Source organism: Netta rufina (genome assembly GCF_964035555.1).
Source record: "Netta rufina genome assembly, chromosome: Z".
Taxonomy (NCBI): Eukaryota; Metazoa; Chordata; class Aves; order Anseriformes; family Anatidae; genus Netta; species Netta rufina.
The window spans coordinates 56,282,148-56,304,376 of NC_140126.1; positions in this window are offsets into that span (position 1 = coordinate 56,282,148).

Consider the following 22,229-nt stretch of genomic DNA (forward strand, 5'->3'; position numbering starts at 1 on the left):
GCCTTCTGCTCTGGTTAAGCAGATTCATAGATTGCTGCATAGTGCAGACCCTGAAAGCTGGGATGGTGATTTCTGGTTTGATGGTGATGATGGTGTCAAAGAGATTGCTGATTCTGAACCTCAGTTGATTTCCTTGAGACCTTTGGTTAAGACTGAGACTGCTGTTGATGATGATGATGGAATCTGCACTACTGTGCAAACAATTCCATGGTCACCAGCAGAGTTGGTTAAAATACAGGAGAAGTTCTCAAGGCAGTCAGAGGAATTGGAAGTTGAGTATGTGTGGTGAGTTTCTCTTGAAGGAGATCGAATTATGTTCAGTGAGGAAGAGACAGGAGGCTTTTGGGGACCTGGAGCATTTTTAACTGCCACACCAGTAGACTATAACTACTCTATAACTGCACAGGCAGAATACTGGGCAGGTGGAATAGATCTTCAGGAGAGAGGCGAACCCCTGGAAATTAGAGCCACAAGCTATTCTGACCTGGCTGTAGCAGTACAGAAAGCAGCCTGCATTCAGGTGATATACGAAAGAGATGAATTCAGGAAATCCCCAATGTTAGCTCCTATTGACCCGGTTCAATTAACCTCTCTCATCCGTGGACTCCCTGATTATCTTAAGATGTTTGTAGCAAATACGCAGGATTGCATACTAGCTGCTCGTAGGGATGATGATCGTGGTCATAGGTGGAATCCAAACTCCCCCATTCCCACCTGGAGTGAATTTGTACAAGGCATAGACAAGTACAGACACTGAATGGGCTGGATAAGTTCATCTAGTATTAAGTCCCAAGACCACTCTTGGTGAGTCTGCCAAATCCACACTCAAAATCCCAGAAACCCCAAATTCAAAGAGGTTCAAACCTAATAGGGAACGGGGTGAATTGTGGCGTAAGGCCCTAGCTTTGGGTGTACTCCGACCATTCTTGTGTGGTGCCTCTATGGAGGAGCTCCATACATTAGTCCAACTTCTGAGTAAGAAAAATATTCCAGCTGGGGAGAATCGCCTAACCGGAAAACCCCCAACCCGTAAGGAAACTGCAACTTCTGCACCAAACCCAATTGAGGAGGCAGAAGCTCAGCAAAAAAAACCTCCTATCCCTGGGGAGGACAGTGAGCCACCCTGCTAGGCAGGTATTAGCAATTCAATGGCTCTCTAATGAACATTCTGACCCTATCATTGCCATTCCCGTTGGACCCCAAAAAATATTGGTAATTTTTCTTATTGTCACACGGGACCCAAATGTCAGTAGTTACACGTGAGACAGGACAAACCCTGAGCATAACACCTGGTCAACACAGGGTTAAATTCACAGGAATCGATGGTGTGGAAAAACAATGCCCTACTGCAACAATTTCACTCTGGCTGCCAGAGGAACAAAAATTAACAAGGGTAGAAGTATTAGTTGGTGCTGCATATACTAATATTTTAGGATTTGACATGCTGCGTGGCTGTATGTGGAAACTCCCTGATGGAACTGTGTGGAGTTTCATGACACATCAAAGGGATTCAGGCACAGTGAGACTGAGTCTGTTACAAACATCCATACTCTTATCCCCCGCTAAAATCATTAATGGTTGGCAATATCTGTTGTCAGCAGCAGCACTTAAGGGGATTGACGGGGTAGTAACAGAATTGGAAGAAAGAGGCATTATTAAAAGGACTCATTCACCTTACATTTCACCGGTGTGGCCGGTAAGGAAACCAACCAGGCAATGGCATTTTACAGTGGATTACAGACAGCTGAATGCTAACACTACACCTTTGACTGCCACAGTTCCAAACATGGCAGAGATAGTGAAAGCCTTCTGTGCATCTAACAGTAGCAATGGAGCTAACTACTCCCAAGTATCTCTACACATGAGAAGTCAAAGATTGCTATTTCACCCTCTATCTAACCCTACCGGTTGAATACAACAGAACATATTTTATTTTGTGTTCACAGGAATCCTGAGTGAACTGTGTATGGACAGCTGGAGGATGACGAATCAACAGTTTGGATTACTAATGCTATGCTTTACCCTGACCTTAATGCAATTACAGACCTTAAAGGAAACTTAGCTACTGAGGTTGTGCATGGAGCTGAGGTGTTTCACTGTGGCATCTAACCAGACATTATCATGGTATAGCACAATCGGAACACCTCGGAACAAAAAGGATCTAAATCTCTCTACTTTAGTTTTACATGGGGATAAAGTATTTTCAAAAGATGAATGGAGTTGGAATGATTCCCTAAGAATGGCTGAACTTCAAGCCATGTCTGGCCAGACAATACAAATCAGTTGCTGAATAACTAACGGATCCACTTACAATAGGCCGACTGAAATAAAGACAGTTTATGCAGATTCTACCAGATCACAACATTATTGTACTGATTGTACCAAAATAACTGAACCAAATGTTGATTGCTGGTACAATTTTACTTTCACTAAACCTGTAATTGTGTACTTTGGGGTTACAGAGGCACAGAGTTACTATCTGAATTTATGGGTAATACAGAAACATCATCGACTGCAAAGAATTAGAAGCCTCTGCCCCCGCAGATATTTGAAAATGAACCATCTCGGCCTCCCATTGGTCTAAGTCCTTCTATCTTCAACCCTGGTCCTCACATAATTAAAAATGTGGGACAACAACAAGTCCTCTTTAACCCTAGCTGATCTTCAAAAAGGGTAGATGCAACTGTGTTGTTGGGAATAGGATTAGGTATATTAAATAGCATTGATGCTGAGGTCCTAATGAGTGGAATAACTGCTACAACAGATGACCTAAGGAAATTGGAACAACCAATACAAATTGAAAAAAATGATCATCAATTAATTGTAAATTCCCTTGGAAAAACTCAAGGCAATACCTCCCTTGCCTTGAGCTGCATCCAAGTGTAGTTATGGATACAATCTGTAGCAGCAGCTATCATTAGAGAAGGAGAAGGAGAAACTTTGCCCACTGAAATTCGAAAATTGATTTGGGATAATGCTTCAAATTTGAAAAGGAGTTTCAAGCATGGTGGCAATTAGTCAATTTTACCTATTATGCAGAAAATGATAAAATTGTTGCCTTTATACTTACTATAAGCAATGCCACCATATACAATGTATATCCAATCATTGTATTAGGGCTCAATCATAATGGAACTATACTTTATCCTGAGCAGCATAAAGTATGGGCCCATCAAAAGGGAGGAAAGTGGCAAACAATTGACACGAATGCATGTATTGTGTGTGAACAAAAAGGCTTCATCTGTGAGAGTAACACACCCAAGACATTTGTCTTGACACTGAACAAAGTATTTGCCACTTTGAGATACATCCTAATGAAACCCTTGAAACTGTACTTCTATATATTGGGAAATGCTGTGTTTGCATGAGAACCCATTGTGATTCTATAGTCATAGATAATACTATTGTAAATACAAGTGATCACTCTAATATTTGTGTTTGTAATTTTACCAAAATTCTAGGATGTGGTTTTAGTTACACAGCTCCTGTCACCTTTCATCAATTTATTGTGTCCAATTATATTCTGCTTCATGATCTGCTGCCTACTTTTACTGGAATGAACCTCACCTTAGTGAAGAAATTGCTGGTGCATGAGGACTTGAAGCGGCTGATGACACAAGTTCGAGAAAATGGACAAAAGACTCTGATTACTGTCCATCATGATGTACAAGAAATACACAGTGTGATGCAAAGAGTAAAGAGAGATGAAAGACACAGTTGGTGGGACACTTTGTTTGGATGGTCACCAGCTGCCACAGGAATCTTCAACAAGACGCTCCACCCTGTTGTTGTTCTGTTAACACGCACTGTATTAAGCTTTATACTGACTATTAGTTTGTACATTAAAATTTGGTTTATGGTGAAACGTTTAGCATCCCTACACAATGTACATACACTTGATAAACCTTGTACTGAGAATGTACGTGATATCCCCGACATATTCCGAATGTCGTAAAGCTTGAGTGACTATAGTCACAGGGTGGATTAAACGGAGGCGGGAGAACTTTTCACCAATCATAGCTAAGATATGCTTGAGCAGAGTCACTCAAGCTCCACCTAAACGATAGAAAATAATATAAATTGGCCTAAGAGAGAGGGGATGTCAGGGAAGATACCATCATTAGGGAAGATACCACCATCAGGGGAGATACCATCCCAAGGAAATACACCATCCCAAGGACCTCCTGACCCCTGGAATCAGTCAACGGGCTGAGCTTCTCTTCCCCCTGCATTGGGACACCTTTGGGTGAGATCTTGGTTATACCGTGTGTCTCCGTGGAAACTTAGAAATCTCTATAGAGTCTTTGTGCCTTTTAAAGTGTTAATCTCCAGGCTGCGCGCCTGTGTCACCTGTGTCACCTGTGTATTTCATGCATGCTAGCTTGCTTTTGCAGACAGTCACAATCGCCAGCAATCCAAAGAACCTGTGTACCTGTTGCTGTAAAAAATTGCACTGGATTGCATTGTGCATAGTTGTGACGGTTCTCATCAAACGCGACTAAAGGGTGGTTATATGTTATTGGTGAATCCGTGACCGTGGTAGTTCAGTGATCTGAATCCAACCAGCCCCCTAATGGTTAATGTGTTATTGGTGAATCTGTGATTGTGATAGCTCAGTACCCTGAATCCAACTGGGCCCATAATGCTTAATCGGCTACACCCCTTAATGCAACAACCCAGAAGGCGGTCCTGAGGGGCAAAGGAGTCCAGGAAGGCTGAACACGCTTCAAGAAAGAAAATCTAAAGGCACAGGAGCAGGCTTTCCCCACATGCCAAAAGAGGAGCCAGAGTGGAAGAAGTGTGGCCTGGCTGAACAGAGTTCAAGACCATTATGAAAGTGTGCTGATAAGTATGTATGTAGACAGACTGATAGACAGACAGGCCAAACTCAGGTATGTTGAGGCAATGTGAATTCCTGAGAAAGATTGAGATAGGCTAATGTTTGTAGACTGCCTCTACAATCAGTAGAGCCTAGATGCCTCAGCAGCAAAGGATACAGATCTTCAAGTTAGGCTCATGTTGCAAATTACCCTCTTATGGAGCCACCCTACAGATTGGTATACGAAGAAAAAGGAAAAATTAATCACCATGGGTTAAAATTAGCCTCTGTGAGTACTCTTCTTGGTACATCAACCCAGCACACCATGCAAATATAAAAAGAGTTTTGGCAGAAACAATCAGTCCAATTGGAAGGATCCTACCACTGTGCAAACATCTTGAGATTGTGTCCTCAGCGGGGAAGCAGCAGTGAATTCTTTGTGAAAATTCGCTTTTCTGATTGATGATTATATTGCAGTAAAGACATAATCCAAATATCCGTGGACTAACAGCTTCTTTCTAATGAATTTTAAGTGATTGAATAAGACACCTTCACACTGCTGAAGCATTCATGCTGTCATTCATATGGTATTCAAAAGACTAAATAAATACATAAATAAACATCAATAAACACCTGGACTTGTGTGAAGTGTTTGTAACTGTCCCACATGACATCCTTGTCTTGAAATTGAAGAGACATGGATTTGACAGGTGGACCACTTGCTGAGTAAGGGATTGGCAGGATAGTTGTACTCAGAGTTGTGGTCAATGTCTCAATGTCCAAATGGAGATTCGTAATGAGTGGTGTTCCTCAGGGTTAGTATCAGAGCCAGCATCATTCAATATCTTTGTCAGTGACATGGACAGTGGGAGTGAGTTCATCCTCAGCCAGTTTGCTGATGGCACCAAGCCGTGTGGAGCAGTCGACATGCTGAAGGGAAGGGAGGGACCTGGACAGGTTTGAGAGGTGGGTCTGTGCAGACATCAGGAATTTTAACGAAGCCAAGTGCAAAGTCCTGCAACTGGGCCAGGGCAATCCCAAGCACAAATACAGGCTGGGTGGAGAATGGATTGAAAGCAGCCCTAAGGAGAATGACCTGGGAGTGTTGGTAGACAAAAAGCTTAACATGAGCTGGCAATCCGTGTTTGCAGCCCAGAAAGCCAACTGTACCCCAGGCTGCACCAAAAGCACCGTGGCCAGCAGGGCAAGGGAGGTGATTGTCCCCTTCTGCTCCACTTGCATGAGACTCCCCTGGATCATTGCATTGAGCTCTGGGGACCCCAGCACAAGAAGGACATGGATGTATTCGAACAAGTCCAGAGAAGGGCCACAAAGAATGGTCAGAGGGCTGGAGCACCTCTCCTATGAAGACAGGCTGAGAGAGTTGGGGTTGTTCAGCCTGGAGAAGAGTAGGCCCCAGGGAGACCTTATAGTGGCCTTCCAGTACCTAAAAGGGGCCTATAGAAAAGTTGGGGAGGGGCTCTTTGTCAGGGGTTATTGTAATAGGGCAGGAATAAAAGTTTTAAACTTTTAAAGGGTAGATTTAGATTAGATATTTAGATTTCTTCCTAGAGGCACTGAAGCAGGTTTCCCAGAGAAGTTGTGGATGCTTGTGGTGGTTTTACTCGGCTGGACAGCTGAGTTCCACCACAGCCCCTCTCTTACTCCCTCCTCCTCATCAAAGAGAAAGGGGGAAAAATATGATGGAAAGGGGCTTAAAGGTCAAGATAAGGACAGGGTGATCACTCAACGATTATTGTCACACACAAAACAAACTCAGCTCAAGTCCCTTTCAGCTCAAGCCATTTCGTGATTTTATAGGAAGATTTGACATGTGAGCATTATTTAACATGTGTATAAGGGAGAGCCACACAGAATTTTGTAATGTTTTCGGTGTTGGTTGTATTCAAATCAAGCTTTTTGCTCAGGAAGGCAAGCTGTAGCTGGACGTACTGATGCCATGCCTATTACGAACATACAGAACACCACCACATCCAGAGTGTCACCTCTTTTCCCAACTCTCGATTATTAGGCTGTATAACGGGAGAGGAATATTATGGTCATCCATCAAGTTCATCCACTTTCCTAGAGGAATTCAAATAAAAATATGACAGAGTAGTAAAAGGCAGACATGAAAAACAATATGTTGGTATGTTCCTCTAAAAAATTCTTTTGCAAACTTTAAGTATGTGGAGGGAGAGCATCTGCTCCTTTACAGCTGTTTGGTCAAGGATATTTTTCAGTGCAACAAAGGGTAATAACAAAAGGAAGAAGCCATAAACAAGAAAACACAGGGACACAAAAATGACCAGCAAAGGATAAGGCAGGCAGTGATGGCAAAAAAAAATGGTCAGCCACATGGATTGATGAGGTCATGGGAGAGGGTGAGACGAAATCCAGCAAGGTTATCTGATCGGGACCTATTCTGTTGGGAAGCTAAGGGTAAAGGAGGAAGGACTGGGGGCAGCACCTGATTCTGCTCTTGGCATTTGTGGGGGACCCACATTCACCAGCAAACTTTGAGCTGGCCCAGCACAGGGGGCCATGCTGTTACTCAGGGTGTTGTGAGTGTGGGTGCTGGTGGGATGAGTGTGTGGGCACTGGTGTGTGCAGCCAGCCCCAAACGGGAGCAGTGGGTGAGCAGGGACCCCATGGGGGGGGCAAGAGGCCTGGTGTGTGAGCAGGGGTGCCGGGCAGGCAGAGGGGCTGCGTTGGGGCTGGGGCAAGTGGATGTGCATGTGCTGGTGGCCTGGGGATGTTTCCTGTGGGCCTGTACCAGGGCTTGCTGGCTCTGCCAGCCCCAGGGCAGAAGAGGATGGTGCTGTGCCCCTCGGGGACAGGGTCCTCTGTGTGCTGCTTGCTGCAGGTACATCCCCCACTCCCCCCAAACTCAGATGGATATAAATTAATGAAAGCTTTTTGTGTTCCAGTGGAAAGCAGATAATCTTAAGGCAAGCCCATTGTGCTAAAATTCACCTGCCACTCAAGAACAGGAAAAGATTCATTTTAATAAAATGAAGGCAGAACATTTTAAGTTAGCTAAAATAATTTTGCTGAAACATTGTAAAATTAGCCAAGATGTATTGCTGCAAAGTAGCATTGCTTATAAGTAATATTATCAGTAGCTATGCTTAAGAACAAGGATTAGGATGTTACAAGATATACCTTGTTCTTTACATACATAATGTATATAAGGTTTAGGTTTACAATAGGATAAATAATAACTGCACTGCCATAAGTATGGAAAGAAGGATTACAAGTCCATGATCAGAATTTGAGATTTAAAAATATTTCATTGAATAAAATATTTTAATTCAATAATCAATATTTTAATTGATTAAAATATTATTTTTTTTTCCATTATGACAGTATTACCTCTACTTTTGTACTTCAGAGTACTTCCCCGAGGTCCTTTGATTCCTGGTGTCAATGCAAAAGAGATCTGAAAAATTTTATCATGTTTGGCCTTGTTTCAGAATGGGAATTTCTTTGTAACAAAACATTTCTATCTGTATTTGAATCAACAAAATAGAAGAATAAACAAGTAATCAAAGGTTTTAAACTAGCCTAATAAAAATATTTTCTCTTTCATACGCCTAAATCACTTATTGTTCTTTCCACAGCACTAGGACTCAGCCTACTATATTCTACATAAGCTATCTGCTATTTCAGACCTTTTTTTATCCTCTCTACCCCCCCCCCCCCCCAAAAAAAAAAAAGGAAAAAAAAATGGAAACAAATGGAAAATTATTTTATTCCAGGTCACCTGCAATAAGTCACATAGCCCAGATAATCTACTCAGATGCTAAAACATGGCTACAAGGCATCAAAAAGTCCTGAAACCTGTCTGAAAAGTAAAACTAGTTATTAAAGAATAACTGTATAAAAAAAAATGCTTTAACGGTGAGATGTAGCTTTTAGTCATAGCTGATAACCTAATGCCTTATAACTGTATCTTTTATATTGCAGTTACTTGCAACTGACTAGTTACATGTCAGTGTAATAACAGTGATTTTATCCATGCCTCATAAGAAAATGAGGCGGGGAGAAATCCCTGTTCCTGCTTATGACAGTGAATGTTTTCTCACGTATTTTGAAGAGGCTGTGAAATTTTCATGACACCATTTGAGCCTTTTACTATCTTTGCCACCCACTGAATCTAAACTACAAACACAGATTTCTGGGATCATCAACTCTGACCTCACGTACTCTTAGTGAAAATAGAGGTTAATTAGGCAACATTTTGTTAAAACTACATATGTTCTTAAATGTAAGTTGGGAACTTGTATCAACTGCATTCTATGTATTAGTGAGTTGGTCATGCTTCTATTGCCCAGGCCTCCTAATGCATCTTTTGGTATGGGTTTAAAAAAAATAAATGAGCTCTGCAGGATAACTAAGGGTAGTAAATGAAACATAACTACTGAAAAATTCCCAGGGCAACTGAAACAAATTAAAGTTTCATTAAAGAGGCTGAATATACTCTAAAGTGCGTGTATTTATATCTCACAATAAAGTAGCACACCATACTCAAGCTATAAAGTATGAACAAAATACTGCACACATCCTGTCTATAGTCTTAAGTATTCTATAAATAAAAACATTTTATAACTTCAATTCTGTGCAAATCTCAGATTAATTCTATTCATTCATTAGTGATGAGTTGAATCTAAGTTTACATTCTAGCAAACAGTGCTGTATTCTAAAACCAAAGCAAAACAAATGAAAACAACATCAACAAACAAACAAACAAACAGAAAACACCAACAAACAAAACAAAAAAAAAAGAAACAAACAAAGAGACAAACAATCCATGAAATTCCACAAAAGTTACTATACAAATAGGAGTTTTGCTGATTAGAGATACAGACCTGGGACTCTCCTAATCAATATACAAACATAATGCCTGTTTATTGGTCAACCCAGCCCACACTAAGCTTAAAATTTGAAGGTCTTTAGTCAGGAAAACATTCCTTATCAGGTAAACATTCAAACAGATGTCTATACACGAAAAAGGCAAAAGCTGCTGTCTCCCTAGATTCCTGTATTTTTTAAGCTTGTGGTCAGCTTTGGAAAGTGCTCCCTGGACTTTCTTCCTAAATTACAGTACATTTAAACAGATGCAATAAACTTTTTCTGTTGTGAAGGAGGAGGAAAAAAAAAAAAAAAGAGTACACTGCTGAAAGATAACTACTTGCTTTTCAATTTACGCTTCATCTACTGTAGAAGTTACTTCTGTTGCCTTGAACTTGATACATTTTTGGCACACAACAAACTTTAAAAATATGCATGAGAGATGCAACAAAGGGGTGAGGTAAAAGCTTATAAATAGGCAAGACTGATGCCCTCTACCAAATTTCTGAGATTTATCAGTCTGATACTGTAGTACAATATAGTGGTGACAACCATGCTGTAAACACAGCTACAGAAATGAATACTGTCACAATGATTGATCAAGTTTGTCAGCTCAAAAAATGAAATGACAATAGGATTAGTTTTTAAATATATGCAAAGATATTTTGGGTGCTTATTCTAAAAGTTTACAGTTTTGATACTTTATAGTAAGCTAAGCAGCAGAACCGGAAAGACCTAGCATTTGCTCCAAAATGGTTAATTTTTGTTCTTCAGAATAGAATAAAAAATATTTCTGATACCAAAGCCCAGAGTAATTGGAATAATTCAGTCAGTGTCCACTGGAGCTGACTGAAGTACAGTGTGTGTGTGCATGTGTTACATCTCAAAAAATTTGGCACATGGTCTCATTTGGCAGTTCTGTAAGCATGCCCCCCTTCTGGCTCTGAGTTGACAAAGTCAAGGCTTTTAGTCGAGGCTTGGACCTGGGTCCATGGTGAGCTCTTTCCCTGAGAGCTGGAGTGAAGAAAGCTAAAAACAAGGACTTGCTCTTCCTTTCCCTCGGGGGCAGCTTCTCCACTGTGGCTGTAGGGCTGGCCTTTGTCTGAGCAACACCACAGATGTGCAGCAGCTGGGTCTTCACCCAGTCCTGCACCTCTGCCAATCTGCCCTGGCCCAGAGCTCTCTAGAGATAAATAAAGAGTTTTAATCTGTTACAAGCAGAATGATTTATGAGGTCTGCTATGTTAACATTCTTGGTACCATGGAAATCATTAAAATAAAAAATAAATCTTGGCCTAATCAAGGACAAGGAGCAAAAGTTTTGGAAAAGTCTCTATCTCCTATAAAGCTCAATAAAAGTGTCTTCTGAATTTGCACAGTACAAGGATTTTTGCTGCTCTGTCTGAGAAGATAAAGATTACCATGCCCAAGCTCAGAGAAGATAAAGAATACCTTTCCTGAGGTAATGGAAAATGTGTCTGTGTCTCAAGCACTTCAGCCCACAGCCTGGTATTTTAGCTTAACCTATCATGGAAGGGAAGTTTGTCTTAGCTTATTGGTGATCTGTCAGATATATTTATAAATATTGAACCAAATTCTGCTTTAAAGTGCTGAGATGCAAGCTGAAGAATAGACAGTGTTGATGCATTTTTACTTCTGACTATATTTTTGGCAAAGACAGTATGATCCTGGGAGTTGTATTTGTATAACTGACATTAAAGTTGGGACTTTTTATTTTTCCAAGTTCCAAACAATTTTTTTTTTCAGCTTTTTTTATTGACACTCTTGAATACACAATTGCTCAAGATACTTTTTTCTCCTTCTTGAAGGAGAGAAGGCAGGTCTAATGTGTTAAGACATACTTTCATTTAGTAGGTGCTCTGGGTAATGACTGGATCCTAACCTAGCAAAAAACTATGAGTCATTTAGTTGGGGCAAGCGTGTCTTTCAAAGTCTTATATGCAACGGTTGTTCAGAAAATATAAAAAAAAAAAAAAAAAAAAGGTTATTTCGAAACTGCCTGCTTTTTGTGAGGATGTGTATGTCTGTGTCAACAAGAAGATTGATTCTTTGTTTTTCCCTAGGTAGAATGAACAGAGCTTTTTTTTTTTTTTTTTTTTTTTTTTTTTTTTTTTTTTTTTTTTCCATTTCCAGTCTTCACTACTCAAGTTATGAAATCTTCAGACTGTAGAGTGAGGGAAACTACTGCGTAGGGTTTGGAATCTTTTTTTTTTTTTTTTTTCTCATTATTTTAGCATTTTACTGTTACTGAATTTGGGTGCTGTAAAGAATTTTTTAACTTTGTCCACAACCATATGTACCAAAATATGTCCTAGTTTAACAAAGGTCCTAATAAACATATTTTACATGGCCCTAATAAACATACTTTAGGTGGTGAATGCCTTATCACCTATGGTGATCTGACCAGTAGACATTATAATTAAGATTTTCATACAGGCTTGAGATAGGCATGAAAGTCCCTTTAGCACCAAAATTGGTAGTTTACATTTAATAGGTTCTAGTCTCTCATAACTTCCAGTGTGCAGTTTTTCTCAAAATCAAGACTACCTGAATTTTTACACTACAAAAGTAGTGTACACTATACAGGTAGTGTTTACAGGTAGTGTTTGAATGAGTTTTTCAAGCAAACAGCTGTGAAGGAATTTGGATGTCTCCCTATAGATATCCAGCCTGTAGTTATGTAGCCTCAGCTGTTACCACCCTAGGGAACTCAAGACAACTGCCTAGCACTGATAACATTCCTGCACAAAAAAAAACACCACAGAGTCCTCCTTACTCAGAACCGCACAGCAGAAACATATCAGGTATGTAGTCTGGCTGAAGTTACAAAGTCTGCACTCATGTTGGAACTGGAAATGAAGTTGATGGTTTTCCACTGACATTTTTATCCCTTTTATTAAAATAAGTCTAAGAAAGGCAAATATTTTGTAATGAAAGCTGGTTTATGAAGAAAGTAAAATCTGACAGTTCTCAGATATCACTTCATTTAAAAGCAAACAGACCCCCAAAATGACGTTGCCAAACTAGTAGAAAGTTATAATACTCAAATTCCATGGTAAAACTTGACATGTCTGCAATTTTCTTTCCTAATTAATCCATATTTTTTGTCTGTCTGCCTCAGAGTTTTAATGTTTCTGTGTGTTTTGAAGGTAGTGAGTAGGACAGACTTCACTGAGAAAAGAGCAGCATAGTGTGCCCCACATCAGATAACTCCCATGTTAGTTCAGCATCATTTTTTTCATCCACAGGAGACCAGACCCGTCAGTACTTGTCTTCATAGAACAACTGATTTTAAAATGATACAAACATCATAATTAGCACAGGGTCTGAACATTCAGAATGTAAGCTTTCAAAAAATAAATAGGATGGCATAATTCATTTGCTGGAGATTGATTTTTTTTTTTGCCAACAAAAATCTGTCTAGGAGCTATTATAGGAATTATCTTGCTACTTATCTTCATTCTGTTTCAGTAACAGCACCTGTAATATTTTATTGATGTAACTAGCAAACCAGATGGCAATTTTGCTAAATCTTGAAGAAAAAAGTAATTGATTTTTATACAGTCATTGTGTATGACAACTTGAAAATATTAAACTGGATATACATATTGACCAACCACCAATCAAGCCATCTTGTTATGTTTGTTGATAACCTACTATACTATTGATTGTAAGACACTACCCTATCCTCCTGAAACTCCTGAGTGTGGCCATATCTTTTCTATGTAAAACTTCAGGAGATTGTTAGCAGAATCTGAAAGGTCTGTCTAAATTCTATAACCCTTTCAGATCCTACTACAAAAGCCAAGCCTATTTTATTTATTCTATTACATGTTTAAAGCTGATTTGTTTTCTGGCAAAGAAAGTGGAATACATACACAGCCTGAATATTTTTTTATTTATTGAGCTCTTAATCTTCCCTGGCCAGTCAGATTGCTTATTCAAACAGAACCAGTTAATAAGGATACAAAACACAATTATCTCACTTAAAACAATTGCTGTAACATGAAAAATTATGCTCAACTTTCTTTATCTCTTTTTACTGCTTCCTGACTCTTTCCAACATAATGTGTTTATTTTCTCAGTAACAATATTTTAATATATGATCTGAAAACTAAGTAGTGAAGAATGTTTTCATTGCAGCAACAACTCATACAGTTTCAACACAGAGAAGTCTACCAGCAACCATTCTACCTTTATAAGCATGTTAAGTTCAGGTATTTTCCACCCTCCAAGTATATGGAAAAGTTACCGGTCAGCTCTGATTAAGAAGTTGCAGCACTGGGCAGATTTGAAGAGACAGCAGTCAGTCCTGTGTGTGTCCCAGAGATAACATTAAAGAATGAGATCCAGTACAAGTGTCCATGCATAAATCAGAAAAGAAAATAAATGTGGTGGTACTAGTCTCCCTATCTACCCTCAGAAAAAGGCTTTAGAGAGAAATTAACCAACAAATCACAGAGAAAGCTGGCTTGCAGAATTTCCCATGTTTTATTGCTTATAAAAATAAACCAGGGAACATACTGCAATACTGCAACCTGCAACATTGTAATATGCAGATAATTCGCAGGTTTTGGAAGCTCTCTGTCCGTAGTGAATGTAGAAAACACAAAGTCCACTATTACAAAGAAAAATCTAATAAAATAAGAGGAGATATCTCACAATATTAGCAGATCTCCACAAATAGATTTGGAATGTGGGAAAAAAAAAAAAAAAAAAAAAAAAGGAAAAAAATACTATACAGAAAAATATAAAACATTGCTTTCCAAAATTATTGAACTATCAAATACCTCAGTTACTTTATCTATTAATATTTATTTATTTATATATTTATTCATCCTGAATTGGAACATTTCTGTGGAGGTTTTCACAGTGAAGAACTGGCATTTTAAAAACAGAGAACATTTGCAAGCATCTCTGGTCTCCAAACATGTACAGATCTGGAAAAATTCCTTAGCCCTTGGGAATACGTACGCATGATAACACCATGTCAATATTTTTATTATCTGTTATCATCTATTGTGTGTTTTCTGTTTCCTTTCCTAGACAAAACAAAACACGGCTGTTTGTCCTAGTCCTGAAGAGCTCATGATGTACAAAGATATTGAGGCAGGTCAAGGAAATTCTTACAGCACAACAGAGTCATGTGAGAATGTTTGCTTGTGACTGGACGCATATGCTCAGTGAAGATTTTTGAAGTGGAATGTCTTTTTCCAAAGCATTCAGCATGCAGCGTGTTTCTACAACCTCTCAGTGATGGTCAGCTCTCCTCCTGCGGATTCCCATTCAAATTGCAGCCTGTTATGGTGCTGGAGGCCCGTGCCCCCATGTGCTGCAGCTGTCGGTGTGTGGAGGGCCAAGATGAGAATTGCTGTGCTGCCTGGTGGGCTGGCTAGCCAGCCCTGCCACAGTTTCCAGCACAGCCCCACAGGCAGGTTACCCCTTCCATTTCCAAGAAGGAAGGCTAATACCAAAGGATCAAGCTAAGTATCTCACACAGCCGATGGATTACCATGATGCTCCAAAGCATCCAGCTACTAAATGAGACAAAGCCGTGAGGCTTCCTCCAAAGACGAAGGCATTGAGCACCAGATCGAGCTCTTGGGTCGCAGAGGTGCAGAGACAACACCAGCTGGCCGCCCCCCACACTAACCCTCCAAGGGGGCAGCCACGGGAAAACCAAAGACACCTTCACGTCCAGAGAACCACAGCCCCACCGGGACGCCTTAGCAGGGCTTGGAGCCAGCGGGCAGGGCTACAAAAAAAGCGAGCTACAGCCCAGCCCGGTGCCCCCCCGGGGCTGCTGCCATCCCCGAGGCTCTCCTCAGGGCGCCGCGCCCCCGGCCGCCCTCCCTCCCTCCCTTCCCCCGGCCCCACCGCCCGCAAGGTGGCGCCGCGAGGCTGCTGTGGCAGCCGCTGGTGCCCCTGATCGGCCCCAAATGGGGGGGAAGGTGTCAGCCCGGCCCGAAAGCCCTTCGGAAAGCGGCCAGGGGAGGAACACGGCCGGGCCCAGCCGCTCCCCCCCCCCCCGCCTCCTGGGCCCGGGGGCGCCATTTTGTGAGCGGGGGGCCGGGGGAGGCCGCCCCGGGGAGGCGAGGGTTTCCCTTGCTGTGTGTGTGGGGGGTGCTGATTGTGACACGGGGCTGGGAAAAAGACACCATTATGGACGGAACTTCTGTTCTTGGGCTTTTCTTGCAAAGGGCGTGAAGTTCAGGGCCACCGCACACACACACAGGAGTAGTGAAGGGTAACGGGGAGACCTGTGCGTGTGTGGCACTTGCACGCCCTTCTGTGAGCAGGGTGCCATGGCTTTTTGATAAACATAACTCACACGTTCATTTCTCCAAGGGTAGGGATTGGGAAACATAATTCATGCCCTGTTTTTTTTTTTTGTTTGTTTGTTTGTTTTTTGTTTGTTTGTTTGTTTCATTTTGTTTTATTTTGTTATGCTTTGTTTTGAATATGGAAAGTATCAGTGTTGTGATCCAAACAGCTTAATATTTCAGCAGTAATTTCATGACCCTGTGGTGATTTAGCTGCCTTTTTTTTTTTTTTTTTTTTTTTGTCCATAGACGAGAGGAACACTGTATCAGGCGCCCAACTCCAACGCTACGTCACCACAGAAAGAGGATTACACATAGAGATTACAGCTCTCAGCGTACCACATAAATATCTAACAGGAGCGTTTCATATCAGAATTAGAACTGCTACTGGAGAATTCAGCGTGCGGGTAACTCGATGACCATCCTGTAAGTCATGTCAGCTACAGCTGGAGCACAGCACACAGAGGAAATCCATCAAGTGTCTGAATGCGTGGATGTTTGTGTTGCTGAGTTAGCAAGGGCCGTAACAATGGTGCATGATGTCACTTCTTATCTCTACCGCCTTTGCGGTAATCCACTGATGCAGTTGCTGTGGGATCCGGACATACGGTAAAAACTCATAAAGGCAACAGTCCATAAGGTCAACAGACATATGTCTGAAAGGCCAAAAAGCTAATATGCTGAGAAGTCTGTAAACCAGGAAACTGAAAACAAAATAAATATCAGGTGTGTTTCCAAGAAGGGAAAAAGGCACTTTTGAAAAACTGGTAAGAAATTTATTTTAAAAATGTGGGTTTTTTTTTTGTTTGTTTGTTTGTTTGTTTTTTAGTGCAGAACGAAGTTTGCATACAATTCTTTAGCTGAGTGAATATCATTGAAGTAACAAAACACAACTTCAGTCTACTAAGAAGTGTGAGAGAGCTAGAAATAATATGTATGTCAGTAGTACATTAACTCTTTCTTAGACTTATACTGTTTCTTACTGACTTCTGGATACTCCAAAGTGGTCTTGCAGGAAGCAAGCACATGGTGAAAACATCAATATTCAGAAGTGTTGAGGCTATACTGTGTAAAATACAAATGTAAACACTATGTATTACTTCAGGAAATTTTTAATTATACTATGCTGTTTCATACTCAAGATATATTTTTAGACTAGAGATAGGTTGTTAAACCCAGAGGTTGTTAAATAATGTTGGAATCTGATTAATGCACATTTTGGCAGTTGCAGAACCCATTCACAATTAGCAGATAGTGCAGATAGCTGGCAAGATTTATTTGTTTTCTGTTGCTGCTTGGTTTGCTGGCTTCATTTTGGAATTAATCTTGGAAAATGCTATAGATGTCATTACAGAAGTAAGGAGAACTCTATGAGGCAGCTTTACTTGTCTCTGACTTCACTTAGCCATGGAGTCCAAGATGCCAAACTGTGCTTCTTTTCCCACTGTCAGCGTGTACTTCTGGTCCGATGCAGTGTCCAACAGCATTGAAATCCTCAGGCCTATTTGTCTTTACATTCCCTTTATTTCCCTTTTATTACCTTTTTGTCTAAGTCCTCCTCTTTCATCTTCTTACCTGCAGAACACCTCAACCAATCTTATCACTCAGACTAAGAATAGAAGCAGATCACCTTGAAATGACTCCCCAGTCCTTTAAGAATACAGCTCAAAACCACCTCCTTCTTTCAGAAATCTATACAGATTTTCTGCAGTTTACCTCATGTATATAACCTCTAACTTGCCTCTCCAGCATCACTTCTTTTTTCTTTCTGTCTTCCTTTCTTTTTTTTTTTCAACCTGCTTCCTTTTGTTTTTTCCTTTTTTTTTTTTTTTTTCCTTTGCAGACTGTGCAAGCCATTAATGTCATCGTTTTCTTCTCTACATTTCCTGCCATCTGTATCTTGCTAACTTAACACATCCCACCTTCTTTCAGACTGTATTGTATAACATACCCCTTTTCCCTTGTCAGTGCCTCTGGTTGCTTTCTGCCTCAATTCTATCTGTGATAGAATAATTTATTCACTAAATTACATTTTATATGTTTTCTGCAGTCTATACCTTTTGTTGTTACTCTCAGTGCAGAGTGTTTTCTCCTTACAAATGATGGATTGAGAGAGAGGCAAAGTATGTTAATCACAAGCAATCAGGGCATTGAAACCGAGAAACATTTTACCAAAGTGGCTGACAGATGGCTCTGTGCTGTAGTCTGTTTATTTCATAGCTATCTTGCTCTTCCTTACCGTCCCTATCTTCCAAAAGTTGACTGGTCTCATTACTGGGAGCAGAGGTCAGGTAACAGCTGTGGTGCCCAGTGCTGGTGCTGTTCCAAAGGTCATACTTTACAGTCTGCAAATTACTGCTATCAATAAGGGAGGAATGGGTAGGAGTTAGAAAAAGTCAAGAAGGCAGCAGAGTGCTGTCCTGACATCCAAACAATTTGTTCCTGATCTCCCCACGGGTGTTTAGTCTCCTCATGTTTTCTTGAACAAATATTCTGACTAGGACTGTATCTACCTAAAAAACATTAATTTTTCCACAGAGATTCTTCCAGGATAAGCTGTTTTTTCTGAGCATTTTAATCAGAAACAAAACAAAACGGAATGGCCTTCCTGGGAAACTGAAAGCTGCTTTGCAAAAGTAGTGTTTAAAGTAAAATAGCACTGTAAATTAAGCTTTTCCTGTATTTTGTTGACGCTGTGTGTTACACGTGTGTTATCCTACTGCTATATGCAGTACTGCCTTTAAAAGAAAGAACACCAGTAGCAGTTTGCTACAGATTTGGTCTAACAAACTCTCAGTTCCCCAAACGTTAAAAAGTCTTTTTGAACATCTGTACTCCTTTCATCATGCAAATACCCTCCTACTGGTATAGTTACAGCTAATTCCCTCTGAATAATACTGCTGTATTCAGGAATAGTGGCATGACACTCAAGCTAATAGTCTATACATATTCTCAGCTTCACAAAAACATGAGGAATGATAGATTTTTACAGCTGTTGCCTTTGGCATCATTTCTGCAGAGTGAACATGGTATCTTTTAGTGGTGTTTTTTTAAGAAGACTTGCTTTAGGACTTTATATTTGTTTTCTTACATAAATTTTGCTTGCATTGTAGGTAAATACTAAGGAGAGATAAATGATGAAAAAGACATGATCTGCTATTTGCTGTCGGAAAGGAGTATCTCATTTTCAATGCTTGTATCCATGAATAGTGATGTCCTTGTGACTCAGCACTGTTATACAGGAAATCACTATAAAATTTTAAGGAGCGTATGTGAAAATAGTTTCGTGCACCAGAAGTAAGGCAGTAATTTGTTTAAATTTACAACAAATACACAGATTACCTCATCCCTAATCTACTGTAAATTTTAATTAAAATAAATGCATTTATAGTCAAAATCTATTTGCAAAAGTTATAGTTCATTTGGGCAAAGAAGCTGGGTGATGTGATACTTCATAAGGTTGTTAGCTTCTCCAGAAGTTCTTAGAACAATTTTTAGTAATTCCATTCCTTTTCTTAGGATAGCCTAGCAAAACAGTTTCAGAAGGATTATTTGCCCTTGTTTTTCCTGCAGATTATGCAAATCTTAAAAGATGTGGAACCTCCTCCAAAGAATCTATAAAACACATGGAGTACTGTCATCATTTTAGCTATGTGACAGTCTGCAGAGCCTTGCTTATTTCTTTCCATCTGAGGAGAGAGCTTATGCTTAGCATACCAGGAAGAGGTGTGTAGGTGGGCTTGCACTTTTCAGGCCTTCAGAAGTTACAGGGGGAAGTATAATAATAGCAATTGAAATTTAGACTTTGGTTAACTTCACACAGCTTTGCGAGAGGATCAGGTGGTGTAAGGAGATTTCTTTGGCAATTTTATTTTTGTGTGTAAATCATATCAGTCTGTCTTCTGGTCAGTGTACTCTGCAGCAAAACTGGGGGATACTTTTGCTGTAATTGTTTTGTAAAAGTGCCCGGTATGGCTTTTTAAGAGGTAGCGTGGGTATCTGAAGGAAGATGTCTGAAGCCAATCTTCACATAGTTAAGTTTCTCTTCAAGAAGCTCATTTAAAGTGGACTCTGATATACTGAGCTCCTCTTAGTAAAACACAGATTTTTCTTAAACAATATTTTTTCTCATTAAGCCATTTGCTGCAGGTGTACTTGTATTTTCTTTTGAAGAAACTGAGACTGTTGTTGGAGCATGACATTTCCAATGACCATTTCCATTTTTTGTGCTTATAGAGGGCATTTGACCTTGTTATAATGCAACCTGGGATATGCAGAAAGGTGTTTTTCAGTCCAGAGAGAAGATGAGCAACAATTGTTCACAGAGGTAAAATGTCATCTGAGAACTGTGATAAAATAAAATAGTATTTCATACAGATCCTTCATGTCTTTTTATTTTTCTCTGTCATTATAAATAAAACACTGTACTAGATCTTGTTTTAAAGTAATCCTTCAGACAAGTAACACAATTATTCCATCTGGTATATTGCAAGCACTTTAGAAAAAGTGATGCAAATTGTGATGTATTTCAAAAAAACCTATGTAAATTATACATAAGCACGTACACATGCAAATGCAAGTTCATATCACAAACAGGCTTATTCAGCACCCCAGCTGTCAGTGTGATAATGGTTAAAACTCACATTAAACAAGGGAATTCATTTTAAAAATGATGCTGTCTAGCTGAGCTGTTCTGTCCTACCCATGTGCTTCACAGCAGGACTTCTCTAAAAATTTCCTCAGCTCTCCTGTCCAACTTCTTAGATAAAAAGGAAAATTAAATAAATCTTCACTTGCTCCCTCAAAGGTGACTTGTACAAATGGGAATGACCTTCCAGAAGCAACGTGAGGTCAGATCTCTCCATTGGCATTACTGTATCCAAACATGTCACACAAAACAGAGCACGATTTAGAGCTATTTGAAGTGTTGTGTTCTGCCACCTGGCCTCGTGAGCCCAACAGGCACTGGTGCTGACTCTTGAAGGACTGACTATGTAGGACCACCATAAATAAAAGGGTCTTACAGCTTTCTGTATTACCTTGGCAAGCAGTAGAATTTCTGTGCATTTGGACATGAGACAGTACCTGAGAATCCATGGCTACTTTTCTTATTTTCTGCTGAATGGATCATACGTTCACTTGATGTTGTTGCCGTAGTGTGCATTTCCAGTAATGTAGGCAAAAAATGGAAAAGAATTGTGAGTTTCAAGGCTGGCAGGGGAACAGGAAGATGACAGAAACAATACTGAATTTGCGCTATTTACAGCATTGTCACAGCAGTATTCACAAACATTCTCACCCAAGTGACTTTAGCTTTTCTTTTCACCTTTGGCATTCCTCAATTGTTGTAAAGGATCTCTCCTGGAATTTCCATTATCCACTTATCCTCTACACTTGGATTGCCTGTCAGCTACTGCCGCCTCTGTAATACATTTAAGACAGAAGTTTGACATTTGAACTAGTAGCTATGGTTGCGGGCAATCTGCCTTGTTCTTGGTCTAAAGGAGCCACAAATTAAGATAGCTTTGCAGCATCTGGATAAGCATTGCCTTTCCCTGCATGGAACATCCATCTTTAGTGTGACCATATTTACTGGTCTGCTGAACAGTTCAAATTTGCATAGATTATGTGAGTAGATAGAAGACAGATTATACTTCTGTTTTGGGAAAATCTTTTGCTTTCCTCATCTGCTCAAGGATTATTGTCTTATGCTTCACACCCATCTCTTCTCCCTACCGTAATTCTAGCTATGGGTGAGAGTTTATTTTTAAACAAAGAAATATCTGGAAATCATTCAGCTGATGGGCATTTTCCTGTAACAAATTCTGGGTCTGAGTGTTTCTAACTTCAAAGATTTATTTAAATTCAAGCATGAGCTGTGCCTCCCTGAGAAGAACAAACTGCTATAGCAGCAAAATGTCATACAATACACACAGGATTGGCTTAAAATTGGTACCAATGAGAAAGGGATTAGGTACATAATTTTGATCTTTCATTTAAAGAAGCATGGTCAGTCTATTAATTAAATTATACCATATATTTTAGTGGGAAAATAGTTTTGTTCCTTAAGCTATTACAAGACATGAAAGTTTTTATGGAGCTAGGAGAAAAAAAAAAAAAAAAGAATGAAAGAGAAGGAATGAAAGAGTATGCACAGTCTTGGGCTTATATTGCACATTACTCTTGTTTAAAGAGAATAAAGCATTGGCTTA